At 40.0% G+C, this 16756-nt stretch overlaps 1 pseudogene; it reads left to right on the top strand.

Moving 5' to 3' along the window:
• Positions 1–635: 635 nt before the first annotated feature.
• On the top strand, positions 636–5427 carry LOC127189839 (KAT8 regulatory NSL complex subunit 2-like; annotated as a pseudogene).
• The last annotated feature ends 11329 nt before the right edge of the window (positions 5428–16756 follow it).

Raw genomic sequence — 16756 nt, 5'->3', positions numbered from 1 at the left:
AATTTATTTAAATTTTTAAAAAAGCTAAAAAATGTATATCTTTCTTTTCTCTTAATTTTTTTTCTTTTTAATTGTCTTTACCCCAAGGTGGCCTCTCTGTTGGAAAAGCACATGCTGTGAATCCCTGAGCTATCTCTCTAGAAAGATGTTTCCTCTTCAGTGCCCCTCTGTCTTTGACTTCCTTCTTGTTGGTTTTCACTTGCTTTATATTTTGACACTAGTACTGCTGGCTGAGGAAAGCTGGCTATCCAAAGACTGCAGTTCCTAGTACTTGCACTTAAGTACAGGTGGATGACTAGTTCCTGGAAAGGGACACGATTAGAGGGAGTTGTACTGCTGTGGAGCCAAGTGACATGAACAATTTGAAAACTTCCTTTTGCAAGTTAGGGGGCTTATTTTTTTTGGATTGGAGCTGACACTGTCAGTTTATTGATACATGGAGAAAAACAAAAATTCCTACTCTGTTAGTCACTCAGTTTGTCTCGGTACTTTGCTCCAGCAATGGTGTGTACCAAATGCAATCACATGCATCCTCCTAAGAGGGAGAGATACAGAGACTTGCTAGAAGTGAGAACCATGAGAGAGAACTGGGAGAAACACAGCTAGAGAGACATTTTGATTCACTGGTTTTGCACATGGAGAAGGGGCCAAGAGCCAAGAATATAAGGTAAGTTCTAGACACTGGGAAAGGCAAAAAACTAAATTCTGTCAGAGGCCTCCAAAAGAGCTTGAACTTGCTTGCTTTTATCCCTATAAGAATCATGTTGGGATTCTAGCCTTAGGGTATATGAGAGATTGTCTGTGTTTGCTTTAAACCACTAGGTTTGTGGTAATTTGGTTCAGCAGCCACTGGAAACTAGTTAAAATCCTTCAATACCCATGTGCCCTTTATCTCTTTCCAGTCAGCTCTGCTCCTATGATGGACATCAGACTGCCAAGGACCTGCCTCCCGTCTATATGGCATCACTTATTTGTAAGTCCATGCAATAAAAGCCGTATAGCACAGATCCATGTGTGTCCTAGGCTTTAATGGAGCATGCTATCTCTGAGATTCATCTCTTTATGCTAGCCACTGTTCTTTGCACGGCTGAATAGACTTCTGTCTGTGTAGCCTGAGCTATGACTAGTGCTCTGTCTTGTGGGCTTTTGGGTACATCTCAAGTTTGTGCTATCATCTTGAACTCCCATGAAAATATCCTTTTATGAGCACTTTAAAAAATGAATTCTCTTGATTAAATACCTAGGAGTGCAATATCCTGGTTTTGTTGTAAGTGTATGCTAAGCTGTTTCGTTTGTTTATTCTTCAAAGCAACGTCTTACTGTATAGCCCAGGCTAACCCTCCAAAAGGCCCTCCTGCTTCAGTATTCAGAATAATTGGGATTGTGTCTGTAACATCACACCTGTTTAACTTTTTAGCAAACTAACAAATTGTTTCCTATATTGTGGCTGAGTAATTTAAGCTAGTGACAATTTATAGATTTTCTGATTAGTTTAGAGAGAGAGGAAAACAGAGGAAAAGGGAAGGTGCAAAGAAGGGAAGGCAGGAAGTGCAGAAATTAAAATAAAAGACAATGATGTTAGGAATTGAGGGATTGTTGGTTTAGGGATGGCCTCTGTAGGCCAGAGAAGAAGCAGATTTCTGAAAACCTTGTAGAAACTGGGAAGCTTAGCACACAAGGCTATTGATGCCTGTCAGCCAAAACATTTGAATTCATCCTTTAGTCAAGCCAGAGGGTGGTTAAATCCACTCCCTCCCTACATGTTGTAAATGTAGAAAGAAGGAGTCATGTTCTCCTGTTGTCCAGTTACAAAGTTGGGTCTCCATTACTCTGGCCACACACAGAAAGGGAGTCGGTGCTTTCCAAAGCTCATGTGACACTGCCAGGACTTTGCCATCTTGCTTGAAAACCTGGCCTAATGCTGAAATGTAAGGACTTACTTCCATAGGTTATCACAGTAGTGTTGCATTACTTAACACCAAACATGTTACAAAAAAAAAGCTCAACCAAGAAAAGGGCTGGGTAATTTATTGCTTCTGCTCCATGGAGTATATTACACACATTGAAAGATATTGAACAGAAGCAGACCTGCTGATTTTGGAGGGCTATTATAATATATAAATAGTACTGGTTGTTTTTTATTTTTAATTTGTTATAATTTACTTAGATTATATCACGATTGCTATCCCCTGGCTTGTGTCTTCCTATTCCCACACTCTCTTCCTGGCCCCCTCTCTCCTTCCCTCCCTCCCTCCCTATTCTGCCCTATTCCCCTCCCCTAGACCTCTGACAGGTGGGGACCTCCTCCCCCACTACATGACCACAGCCTATCAGGTCTCATCCTAATAGCCTGCTTCCCCTTCCTCCGTGTGCCCTTCAGGCATCCCCACCAAGGGAAAGTGTTCAAAGGGTGGCACCAGAGTGCATGTCTGAGACAGTTCCTGCTCTCCCCACAACCATGAAGATTGCGCTGTCTATTGGCTAGATCTGAACAGGGAGTCTAGGTTTACTGTATTGACACAAACCTAGGCATATTTGAGTTTAAGAAGTATCTTCATAATATTGCCCTATAGGCAAACCTGGGAGCATTTTACTAATTATTGATTGATGTGGGAAAGCCAAGACACTTGGCAGCAGCTGTACCCTTGGGCAGGTGGCTCTGGAATAAATAAGAAAGCAGGCTAAACAAGCCAATAGGCAGCATTCCTTTTTGGCTTTTGCTTTATTCCAGGTCCCTACCCCCAATCTCCATTGAAGATGGGCTGTGACTTGGGAGTTTTAAGAAAAAATAAACCCTTTCTGCTCTAAATTGGTTTTGGTCATGATGTCTCATTATAGTAATAAGGACCCCAACTAAGATAGAACTGTTAAAAAATAAAAAAGCAAGAGAAAGAAAGAAAATATGCCTAAAAGTGCCTCCATTTTGTTAGGCCAAAAGATATTGTATGTATGCTTTTAAATATTTACTTTTTTGAAAAGAGAAGAAAATATTTTCCAAGAATTCAGGTTTCTATTGGAGATGACTGCATTTCTGGATAGTTCCTCTCACCTGTTGAGTACAATAGTTATACAGTACTGTACTGGCCCTAACCTTCAGCTCTTGCCTTGATTCTTTTTTTAATTTGAGCCTGTGATTTCTTCAGACTTAGTCAAATACCAATCCAGATGACCTGACTTTTAAGACATCTTAAAATGTCCCCCAGTGTCTCTGTCTTTCGTTTCAGACCCCTGTGATCTCTGTCTGCATCTTTCCACACAGTTTCGACAAGTCTTTCCACGCTCTGAACTTTAGCCTTCATATGGAAAGTATAGAGTTTCTATGGCACCTGGTCTTAAAAAGCTGGAGATTGGCTCAATGGAAGTATTTATCCAACATGATAAAGTCCTTAAGTTTATATTGCATCATTTCAAACAACAAAAATGTGTCCACAGCTTCCCTGGCTTTCCTCAGGACCCCCAGGGTAACAGTCAAGTCTGCATATGCATTTGCTGCTTGACCTACCTTTGAAACTCTTATCTTAAAAGAATAAACATTACAACAGAAACAAACCACATGAAAATAAAATTACCCTCCAGAATAATTCATGGACTAAGCTCTCACCAGAATTATAACCGTAAGTGTTTTTGTTTGTTTGTTTGTTTTTGTTATTGTTGTTGTTGTTTAAGGAACAGCTGTACTTCAAACCTAAGCTGAACTCCAAGCGAAATCTATAGTCTGAAATTCCCTTATGATATATTAAGGAATAATAAAAAATTCAAATGCAAGAAGCAGAAAGAAGCCTCTAAAAACTGAACACATTGAAAAGTTTAATGAATTAGTAAAACTGAACATAGAAGTTAATGTTTAGGAACTATAAGGTTAATAAATAATTGAAAAATTAATAAAAGTGCTCAAGTGCCTTGAACATTTACTCATGGGAAAAGGTGAAAAAACAAAAGTATATTATAGTGATGAGACAACAGAGTCCCATGTGGGACATGGATTGACACCTCCATAAGAAGATACTTGATCAATCTTTTATTAGCAATAGCAATTTTGGTAGAATGAAGAAATTTAAGGAAAAAAAGGGAACCAAACCATCTAAACAAGAGAAAGATAGGGATCACCCCAGTGCCCAGACCTCAGGAGCCCCTTTCTTGTTAATTCACTCACCAATGGCCATGCTCTCAACTGTGTTTGGAGGGGCAGAAGGTTTACATTAAGCATATTCTTGAAGACAGGAATACTTTCTTCAAACAATGTAGTTACATATCCATGAAGAATGGAAAAAAGTGTCCCAGTGCTGCCCTAAAGCCTGAGAAGAAAGATGAGGTGTCTTTCTGTGCTGAACATGCTCGAAAGAGTGCCCTAGCACTTCATGCTCGAATGAAGAAGAGCAGCCCAGGCCCTATGGGTGAAACCCTCTTGTGCCATTTGAACTCATACACTAAAACAGAGCTGGGATTCCAGAGAGTAGCCGGAGCGAAACTAGCCAAATACTGGATGAAGACTCCTGGATTGATGGGGAGCAGGAACCCATTAGTGTGGATCAGACATGGAGAGGTGACCCTGACAGTGAAGCTGATAGGATAGTCAGTGACCAAGAAGACCCCCTAAAGCATGCTGCTGTCTACACAGATGAGGAAGTGGCTCTTATTATGAGCTGATTCATTTGCAGTCTTTGTACCTTGATCAGTTGAAACGACTACAGCACCTGCACAAAGAGAAGAAGCACCATTACTTACATAATCAGAAAGTGGAACATGAAGCTTTAGGTAGCAGTCTCCTGACTGGCCCAGAGGGACTTTGGGCCATAGAAAGATAAAATTTAAAGCGACTAAAATGCCTTACGCAATACCGTCAACGCTATAGGGTAGAAGCCTTACTACACAGTCAGCTAAAGAAACGCAGAATGCTGGCCACAGATGGGGCTGCTCAACAGGCTCATGCTACTTGTTCAGTCACAGGTGCTTAGCCTTTGTGGCTGATGTTCGTTGCTCCAGTCAGTTTCTTCCAATGACCAGACACTGTCTTACCCATATCTGTCAGGATACAAACCAGGTTTTCTTCAAACACCACCAATCATCATAAGTGGTACCCTGCAACAAAGCAGTCCCTGTAACCCTTTCTGATAATGCCTGCTGCCCACCCAATTGCATTTCCAGTTGCCTCCTCAGATGACTAAGCCTGAGCAGGTATGGTCAGTGCCAGACTTCTCGAGTTCAGTGATGGCTTGGATGCTGTGGGTAATGTTATGCTATACTTTGCTTTTTGACCTTTCACTAACTCTTGAAGAACATTCAGCCAAAGAAATTGCCAGAGGCCCAGGCCAAATGAAGTTGGCTGGAGATGGGTGTAGATACCAGGGACCTCAAAATGTAGATAAAGCCTATGCACCACTCCCTCAATGTGCAAATGGAAAACCAGAACCTACTTATGTCAGTTGACAGAGCCTTCTGGGAACAATTTGCCTTTGGATATGAACTTTCCATTCTTCAGACATGATTATCTCTGATCATCTCTCACTGATCGGGGACAACGCAGACTACATTGTTTTCTTCAGGGCTATAGAGCGCTATAGACAAACATAAACCATATTTGTGCAGAATGGATCTTTAGTATTTAAAAGTTATGGGATTCTTTGCAAGGAAGAGGTATACTTCCTGCCTTTGGGGTGGAATGCATATTGGAGACTGTGCCTTGGGAAGAGACATTTTTGTAATGGGATTTCCTAAGCTATGGACAGAAATGAACATGGATGTGTAGCAGGATCATTGTCAGGAACGGTGCTTACTCTTGAGGTGTTGGCTGTTAGTATTGGACTAGCTGTATCTCAAGCGTGTGTTTAAGCCTTTCCTCAGCTCCACATACTTGGGTGATATAAACTGCTTTTCCTAGTAAACAAACTATGACTGTGAGAAAAGCAGCTCACAGGCTGGGCTCTCCTTAATTATCTTTGCTTTTAACTTATGCAAATTTCTGGGTTGGATCCTCCATGTAAAATATAGTAAAATTATTGTCTATAGCTTCTACTAAATGTTAAAATGTTATGAGAATGTAAAAAGAGAGAGAAAGATAGAAGATATAGACACCAAATGGCTAGAAAAATTCATGATAAATGATTCAAAAATATCACAATTCATATGATTTTATGGACCAAATTAGCTTCCTCCACTATAAAAAAAAGTCTTAATACTTTTATTCAGAAAATATTGGCTTGATTCTTAGCTCAATATTTAAAGGAAAGGCTTTAAACACTTGTTATTCAAATCAGATGGCATGCAAAAATATCAATTGTCTAACATGTATCAAAATTCTCAAGTTGAGTGTACTGATATGGGTCACTGAAAAGAATGCAATCCCATCACTAAACTCAACACAGTAACAGATTAAAATAAAAATAATATGAAAGCACTCTTAAAATAATGTTCTTTGGTAAAAAAAATAATGTTCTTCGGTAAAATTTAGCCATTTCCGATGAAATATTAGAAAAACAAGAGGAATATTTCCTCAGTGTTGGGACTATTATCTTAAATTAACAGACATCATATGTTACAATGAAACACAAAAGGTATTAATATTTAAACTATAATGGTGATGAGAATACTATGACATAATACCAACTGTGGAAGTTTTACTCTAATAACTTGAACTATAAAAAACAGATTTGATGGGATGGAAAGATGTTCAAAAGTAGCACTGGCTACTTATGAGGAACTGGGGTTCAATTCTCAGTACCCTCATGGCAGTTCAAAACATCTATAACTTCAGTTGCAGGGAATCTGATTCCCTCTTCTGGCACACATGTGGTGCACAGGCATACATGCAGGCAAAATACCCATACACATAAACTTTCTTCAAAATATTTTAATATTTTATGTTGGAAAAGAGAAGTGAATTACTATGTGAATTATATAAACACGGGGATCATCAATCTGAAAACAAACAGCCAAGGAAAACCAACTGGAAAGCTATCAGAAATAATAGAATAATTCAACATGTTACAAAATCTAAACACGCAGTCCTCCATGACTCTCAGCTGTTACCAGTATTCATCGAACATATTTTAGGACTCATAGCCTCTATGATGGGGATACAGCTATCTTGTGCAATGAGGTGGGAGCACTGCATAGGAAAGTGCGTTTGAACTGGGAGAAGCAAGGTACAGCCTTGAACTGTCAGAAACAACTATCAAACTCAAATGATGGTGAATTCATCATATGTTAATTCAGAGTTTCGGGGGCAGGAGACATGAGAGGGAGTTGCTGAGAGGTAAACAATACTTCAAATCTAAGAATTAATGACATGATATCAGGAGTATAGAAAAACTAATGCAAGGAGACCTCAAAATTCACAAGGTCATTAGCATGAATAGAAACCAAGCAAGAAATGCTGGAGGCTAAGTCTAGAAAGGAATCAGGAGTCAGTGCTGTTCTTGAAACAAAATACTATCTCTAAAAAGCAAGGGAGTTATCTACTAATGTCATCTGTTGCCTAGCAGTCAAGAAAAATAAAAGAGAATTAGTCTTGGACCTACAGAGAAAAGAAGTTGGATTTTTAATCTTTATGATGATACAGTTTTGGAGGAACTATATAAACAAAAAAGTTTAGAATAGAGTCAAGAAAGTATGGAAAAGAAAGAATTTGAAATAGCACAAAATTCTTCAAAGATTTCTGTAAAGACAAATAAATAGGCAAAGTAATGGGGTCACAGGGGGTTCCAGCCTCCTTGAGGATGGGTCACCTAGGTCATAGGAGAAAAATAATCATGGCAGAAGATTAGACTTGGTAATTATGACATGAATGAGGGCAATCTTGCTGCAAATCAAGCCTAGCACTGGTACCCAAGACATATTATTAAGAGAAAGTCACCAAGAAGATCATCAAATAATAGCACAAGAGATACAGGTGAGCGATTGTCAACACAGAAACACAAGAAAAATGAAAACAGTGACAGTTCAGTGAAGAAAAGAAGGCAGCGCATGATCTGAAAGAGAACTGGACAGAAATCATGGAGGAAAACGAGGAGCTGTAATGGTCAATCAGACAGAAATAGTTGATAGTCTCAGTAGATAAGGCAGAAGAAAAACTAATAGAACCTAAAGACAGGCCATTGAAATGTTATTATCAGAAAGAACAGAAAAAGAAAAAAGAAACCATGAAGAAAAAAATAAAAGACCTTTGATACACCCTTAAAAAGTGAAATATTCAGCTCATAGGCATACCCTGAGGATAAAGCTACAAATTGGGGACATGAAAAACATCTTCAATAAAACTATAGAAGAAAATTCCAAAATCTTGGGGTAATCATGGACATTCAGGTAGAAGAAGCATTTAGAACCTCAAAACTACATGACTATAAAAATACTTTACCATTGCCTGCCTTCTGTACAGCACATGCAGGCAGAAGATACCCAAAGGCCTGCTTACTACCTCAGGGCTTTATGGCTCATGGGTGCCACTACAGTGTCTGCATATGTAGTGGAGAGATGGAATAGAAAGAGAAGCAGAATGGCCTGTACATTATGCAAAGAGATGGAACTGGGCAGAAACAGCTTGGTGTGAGTAGCCTGTGCTGCCACCTGGGTCATGGTTAAGTCCAGGGCTGTGCTGCTGTGAGGGCCATGTCTGGGTCTGCACCTTTGCAGCAGCAGGGGTCTATGCTGATGTAGGCAGCCCGAGTTACCACCAATGGCCATGTGGTCTTCCTTGGTCTGGATTGCGTGGAACCATATTATTGTCTAAAGCCCATGAAGAGCTGGCCCTATTCTTTACAGCACTTTGCCTGAGCAACACAGTAGAATTAGCAATGATGATGAGGGCAAGGTTAAGCAGGCCTGGAGGGTGTGGGAGCTGGGAGTTGACCCCACACCCTGCCAGCTTTAACGTTTGGTTGAGCTGGGGGGTGCAGGGTGCAGTACTGGAAACCTAGCCCTGGTGGCAGGGTGTGAGAGCGAACCAGCCCTCTCCCAGAGCTGTGAGCACCTGAGAGCCAGTCTTGATGCTTGTCAGTTGCCACAGGAGAGTTGGCCATGCTCCTCACCTGGGAAAAGTAAGATACCTGGTCCTGGTGGTATGAGTACAGGAGAGCTGGTTGGCCAATCAACTCAGCTATCACCCAGGCCCAGATCCTGGGCTTTGAGTTGGCCCACCCCAACATCTATCCCATCTATGAACTGCTGGAACATGTGACGGGGCCAGTCCTGCTGAACCAAAGCTGGAGGATCTACATGATATGGAAGATATGTAAGGATACGTAGGAAGAGTACTGGTGAGGATCCAATATTGACAGTGTAGCAGAATCCAGAGGCCTCGAACCAGACCAATGTTTTCTAATAAGAGCAAGAAAAGATTTGGGTTGGTAAGAAGGACTTAAGAGAAACTGGAGGAAGCGGAGCTATAATCAGAATACATAGTAAAAACTTATTTATTTTCCAATAAAACAATCTAATAATATGAATAAATCCCACTAGAAAATAGATATCCAATGAGAAAAAATTGCCAAATTATCAATTATCAAATTTACAAGATGATAAATAAGGGGGAAAAGGAGTGAAATACATTCAAATCTATAATTGTAATGAAATATAATAAATGTGTAAGCCACAAGTGTTGGAACAACTCCTAATTTTATAAAAACAAACTATCAGACATAAAAGATTTAGGGCCTAGTTTACCATTGGGTGGTTTTAATACCAAGAACAACTTTTCAGACATAGGAGGGGAAAATCCCCAAATTCACTTGAGAGCACAAAAGACTTCAAGTTGTAGAAGAAACTTACTCAAAAGGCAAGACCACTGAATCATATCAGAGGCACAGTTACAAGGGGAACGTGCTGTGGTGTGACACAGACACGAACCGTCCTGCACAAGTGGACTCACAAATGTGCCTTCAACTGATTCTTAGGGAGATGTGCTAGCACTCATTTGATAAAGAACTGCTTCTACGGCTTCGGATGGGAGAACTGGATATCCGCATGCAGGATCCTGAAGTTAGACAGATCTCTCACAATACAAAAGAAGAGGTGGAGAGCAGACTTTAAGATCTAAATCTGAAGTTAAAACATTAGAATAAAAATAAGGAAACATAAAAAAGAATAGAAGTGTAGAATAGCAATACAGCACTTGCCCTCACAGAGCTCATAAGCTACAAAGAAATCTAGATACATTTTAAAGAGCCTCATTGTTAGACCTATGTTTCCTGCCAGAAGTCTACGTAAACACAGCCAGGGCATATAAATAAAATAATAAACTTTAAGCCAAGAGAAAAAATAAGGAAACATGGTACCATATTGGCACAGTCAGACTTCCTAGATAAAACTTAAAAGTAGAGAAAACAATAAATGATAACTTGAATTACACCCAAAAACCTCAGACAGCACAATAGTTAGAGAGGAGGAAAGATCTATGGACTGAAGGAGTCTTTCTCATCTATTTGTCTTCCAGAAGACTAGTAGACTACATAAAGAACCCAAAACACTTACAAAAACAGTAGTTTGAAGGTTGTGAAAAACCCCAATAGGCACCAAGATTGAAGTACAAATAGACATTTACCTTAGGAAAAATGCTCAGCTAGGGTTCAAATGAAAACTCTAAGATTATATCTTACATGAGTTACAAATGGAGATTACAAAAAATTGTTGTGACAATTTGGGGGGAAAAGAAGCCCTTATGTATTACAGTCTACGGTATACAACCAGTATGCAGCCATTATCCCATTTCCATCTTTTTATTTAAAAAAAATGGAAGCAGCATATAAAATACTTACACTGACATGTACAATAACCAAAGTCTGGTGTCAGCCCTGGTGCCAGTTAGTAGAAGAATGAGAGATATAATGTATAAATATAGGATTACTTAGCCACAAACAACATGGTTCTGATACTTGCAGGAAAGTGTATGGAAGTGGAAGACAAGTATACATGTAAAAAAAAAAAAAAAAAACCATGAGATTAGAAGAACTGTGAGGGACCAGAAAGGGTATCAAGAGGAAGTAGAGAGAAGGCAGAAATGTGGGTGGACATGATGAATGTGTGAGATGTCCATGTATGAAGACGCCACAGTGAACCCCATGTGTACATTTTTCATAATGAACTATAAAATGTGACCAACAAAAATAGGAATGTATTTAAGGGGCTATGGCAGTTTACACTTTTCAGAAGTGTGAAGATATAACTGTTTTTAAACATTGACAGGAATAATCTGTAATAAAGTGTAAAACTGACGTTATGTGAGAGAAGGGTTGAGTGCCTGTATCCAGCTCACAGAATCAGCAAGAATTCTAGATTGAATTACCATGTAAATAGAGTGACTGGCATGGGCCAGAGGCAGTTCATTCAAATAGGGAGAAGTCAGTGTGTGTGTGTGTGTGTGTGATGTGCAGGAGGAACGGCAAAGCAGGTCTAGAACTCGTGGAGTGAGGCCCACCTGTTAGCATACCCAGGATGGATGTCTCGGAGAGACACAACCACAAGGACTATGTGTTCTGAGGACTTCACGCTGTCATGGAGCATAGCTTATTTGAACCTACCTCCTGGAGTCTGTCTTATTATATCATTAAGTGTGTGTGTGTGTGTGTGTGTGTGTGTGTGTGTGTGTATGTGTGTGTGTGTGTGTGTTCCTTTTCTCTCCTTTCTTTTCTTTTTAAGAGACTTTGCCACTACCAGCAGAGAGCCCCAGCTAGGAGCCAATAGCCTTAGCCCCCGCTTACCATAACAGATATAAGCTCCTGCTTGCCACAATTAAGTGGAAGCCCTTGCTTGCCACAATCAGTAGAAGCCCCTGCCAGGAAGCTACCAGCTCTGGACCGCCACCAAGAATAATTAAGTTCTGGCCCCTCAGCTGCCACCATCAATGGAAGCTATTGCCAGTAACAATCAGTTATAGCCTGGAAAGTTGCCCTAGGAGAAAGTCTGCAGGGTGGACAGCCAGCCCTCAGAGCTACGTCCTGCCTCAGTTTACCCTGTGATGTTGAAGCTGGTGTTCAAGACATGTGCAAATAGATATGGAGGTGATTAGTGTGACAATTGGAATTTGTAGAAATTCTCTCTGTAATGCTATCTCTTTACAAGTTTGTCTTTTTAAAACTCTGTATATGGTATTTTAAAATAAATATTTTATCAATTATTTGAGAATTTCATACTATGTATGAAATTAATTTCTCCAGACTCAGTCTTACCCCACAACTTTCTGTCTTTTTTTTTACTTTAGTTTAATAACCCATTGACTATAATTTGTGCTGTCTATATGCACATGTGTGGGGCATCCCACTAGAGTATAATTAACCCACCAGCATCCATACCCTAAAAAATTGGTTCACCTCCCCCACCATCAATTGTGCATAGCTCCTCAGGGCTGGAAACTGATTCACCAACTCTTCCACAGCCACAGCTACTGTGAGTTTGTGAGCACAGTAGTCCTGTCATGTTCAGAGACACAGTTTTGCCCTGGTCCTCTCTGACCATGGGCCCTTTCCACTTTCTGCTCCCTCCTCTTTCATGGGACCTGAATGTTGGGAAAGGGGTATGTTACAGGTGCCTCATTGTGCCTGAGAACGCCACAGTCACTTACTCTGAATTTGGCCAGTTGTGAGTTTCTGCATTAACCACCATCAATCACACAAAGAAATACCTTAGATGAATTCTGAGAGGTGCACTGATCCAAGGTAGAGATGTTTAAAATTAGAGACAGTTTGGAACTATGCCCATTTAGCAAAATAATAGTTGCCATGTTCAATCCTCGGGCCTTTGAGATCTCTAGTCATGGATTTTTTTTTTCCAAATGAGGAGTGCATGTTTCCTTCTATGGAACAGACCTTATATCCAATCAGAAAGCAATTGACTACTCCATAACATTTATGATATTGCACCCATGGGCATATTGTGCCACACAAGTCATTACTGCAGTTCACAGAGCTTACAGCTGATCAAGACTGTTGATCACACACACACACACACACACACACACACACACACACACACACACGTATCATCATTATCAACATCATAGTACCTTCCACTACTATGAGAGCTAGCCATCAGGGAGGAACTTCCTGGTGAGTGCTAACTTGATTTCTCCTGTCAGTAGCCTAGGTGGGTCATGACATTAGTAATGAGGTCTCGCCATCAAGTTCTGGTGGGTAACCAGGAGCCATGACAGAAACCTGCATTGTTTAGGGGGGAGGGTGAATCACTGTACATCTCTAACCAAAAACTTGAAAATATCCTACATCTGGCCCTGGCATTTTTATTTGGTAACTTATGTCTTTTAGGAGTAGTTTAGTCATTTCCTGTGTAGGCTCAGTCTAATTTAAAGTTTACACACACACACACACACACACACACACACACACACACACACACACACACACACACACCAAATTAGTTACTCCTGACAATCTCCTCCTCTGTCCTTACCCTCCCATACCTCCCCTCGTTCATATCTCCTTCTCCATTGTTTCCCCTTTCCCTTTCATATTACCTGTGTTCAACTTTAAGTGCCTCATAATATAAATAGACAGACTTATTTTCAAAACTTTAAATATATTTTCATGAATTTCCTCTCTAAAGAACACTGCACATTTTATTGTGGAACTAGATTGGGGCATGTGTTGTGAACATTCTGTACAGTGCTCTGTTTTACTTTAGTGTAGTTCTCTTTGCTGCTGGTTCTGCGTGTTCCCTTCTCCAAGAGAAACAAATGTCTGGGTCAATGTTGCTAAGCACACACCTGCTTAGATGCAGCTTCCTTCAGTAAGGCTTGGCCATCTTGTCCCTCAGTGAATTTTTTTATTCTCATTGTCTTATTTAAATTATCACAGGTAATTGTGACTTGTGACTCTTTTATAATGTGTGTGTGTGTGTGTGTGTGTGTGTATGTGTGTGTGTGTGTGTGTAGTTTTCTGGTATCTCTTTTTCCCTAAGGAAGTACCGCTTTCTTTTAAATCATGCTGAGGACATGACTGAAACCAGAACACACCTCAAGAGCACCGAGTTCCAGGACCTTAGCTCGCCAAGAAACACTCTATTGCTTTCAAAGACATTCCATAGTCCCTATCGTGACTACAGACATGTGCACTAGTACATCAAGCTTTTATGTGAGTTTGAGGGCGGTTTAAAGCTGGTCTTCAAGTTTGTCCAGCAAGGGCTTTGTCCAATGAGTTATCGCTCCAGCTCCAGAATTGGTCACTTTTTGCAATAATCTTACATTAATTTTTTTCTTATTTTATTTATTAGATGTGTGTGTGCATATGTGTGTGTATTTGCCTAAACATGTTTATGTATGCAGATGTGTGTATGCCATGGCTTCTTTGAGCTGGAAGTCAGAAGATAACTTTTAGGAATCAGGTCTTGCCTTCTTCTGCCATGGGCTCTGGGACCGGGACTCAGGTGTTCAAGCTTCAGTGCCCTTACTCCTCAGCCCTCTCACCAGCCCTTGCTTGTTTGTTTTCAATCTCTCAAGAGACTAAGTTCTCGGATCTTAGTGATATCTAGTCTCGTTTACTACTAAGTGCCCACTTATTAATAGTTATGATATCCACTTAAACACAAAAATGGAGAGGCACATGTTTTTGCTTAATTTGAAGTAAGAAGACATACTTCTTATCTGGACCTTTGAGGTAGGAAGACACACCTTTAATCCAGATCCTTGAGCTGGGAAAACCCACCTCTAATCTGATCCATGCCTTCTTCTAGAAGCCTATATAAAAACTTGGAAGAAGGAAGCTTTTGCTCTTTGCTTGCAAGCCCTCACCAGGGTAGCAAGTGCATTCTTTCACTGGCATTACAGCCTGTTTTTTGGGATTCTGATGTATATTGAAGACCAGCTGAGACATTCAACCTTGTGGCCTAAACAGCTACTGGGTTCTTGGACCTTCCATTCATAGGCAGCCATTATTGGATTAGCTGGGCCACAGCCTGTCAGTCATTATAATATAGCCCCTTTATATAGTTTTCATTTCCTTTGTCTTATTCTCTCTCTCTCTCTCTCTCTCTCTCTCTCTCTATATATATATATATATATATATATATGTGTGTGTGTGTGTGTGTGTGTGTGTGTGTGTGTGTGTTTATCTTTTGTATGTATTTATATATTTGTATAAATTTATATATGGTTATATATTAAATACAAATATACATACATATATATTGATTTTATAAGTTCTGTTACTGTAGAGAACCGTTACTAACATAGAGCCCCATTATTGACAGTATTATCTTATTTTGCTTCACATCCACTGCACTGATTTGTAAATAGTAAACATTTTAGCTATGACCTCATTGAGTATATGAGTCAACTGATGCTATATTAGTGGAAGACAGTGAAGATGAGTCCAAATTTATGTTTGTTTATATGTTTTTAAGCCAGTATTTTGCTCTAAGTGTTACTTTTAAAACCAAGGGTTTTTCCACATAGGACTAAATATACCTGGTTTTGTAAATGCAAGTTGGGTACTGAAAAACATGAACATGTCCACCTAGCTTTGACCTAGAGGGTTGAGGAGTACACAATTAGTTTATAATGTAGCTTATTATTAAGTAACAGTAGGATAGAGCAAGCAACCATCTTATCATCCAGGAGATTACACAAAACTCAAGAGAGAAACATTATTTTATAGAAACAACGGTATTGCTTATTTTATAGTTTAAAAAACCCTCTAAAACTAGTGACATTACAGGAAAAAAAATCTTAGGCATAATTACCATTTCCGGGTGGGTTTTGCTTATATATCAATATTCTGCTAAATAAAAAAAATCAGTTGCAATTGCTAGCAGGTGTTTATAGGCATATTTTATCATGAGTAGTATGCAAGGACCAAAAGGCTGCCTCCTTTCCCCGAGTGCTGCACAGGGAGTCTTGAGAGAGCTGCAGTGATGTCAAGGGCAGCTCCTCCTGTGAGTAGAATGACAGACTTGCACTGCAGCTTGCAAATGGGTAAATTTTAAATTTCTGAATAGACCAATATGGAGGGTCAGTACTAAGCGAGCTGCTTTATTTAAGCCAGGAACATGACCGTTGTATAGGGCCTTCATGAATCCATTCGGCCTTACACAGTGCTCTGTGCCATCTGAAGCATGCAAGCTTTGAACGGGAGTCAGTAAGCCGGCATAAAACTTGCCCTTCCTCAACAATGTGAATGAGTATGAGAAGGATGAGATCCGCAACAAAACAGTGAATCGAAAGCTTCAATCACCCTATGAGTCCCGTTGAACTGAGAATACAGACTGAAATCCTGAATTTCTAACAAATTCTCAGGCCATGGGAGTTTCTCTCAATCACACCACTGCCAAGAGTAATGAAGAAATACAATAAAGGAAACACAGAAGAGTCTCTCATTTTTCTTTAACTTCTCAGCGATATGAATACATGTAAGAAAAAAAAAGTCCTTGTGTAGTCACAGTAATGCTGGACATCCACTGTATGCACAAGCAAGGAGACCCTAACTTGACCCCCAGCCTCCTTCTCCAGCAAATGGCCCTTTGTCCTTTCACACCTGCGGGACTGACCATACTTTCAAGACTGAGGAGTGGACAAGACCTGCCCATACCCTAAAGACTATATTGTAGCCATTAAAAACAAAAACAAATAAACCGTGCTAGGTACTTTAAGGCACAATCCAAAGGCAGTGAATGGAAATGTGAGATGTCAGGGTTGATAAAGCACGGAAACGGGACAGCCCAAATCCTCGTGTATGTATGCTTCTGTATGGACAGCAGTCTGAAGAACGAAAGCCGTGTGAAGTGTGCAGAGCACCTCTGTTGTATGTTCTCAACACTG

The sequence above is a fragment of the Acomys russatus genome, chromosome 5, assembly GCF_903995435.1.
Source record: "Acomys russatus chromosome 5, mAcoRus1.1, whole genome shotgun sequence".
Taxonomy (NCBI): domain Eukaryota; kingdom Metazoa; phylum Chordata; class Mammalia; order Rodentia; family Muridae; genus Acomys; species Acomys russatus.
The sequence above is the reverse complement of the archived record's forward strand: the minus strand, read 5'-3'. Positions and strand labels throughout refer to the sequence as shown.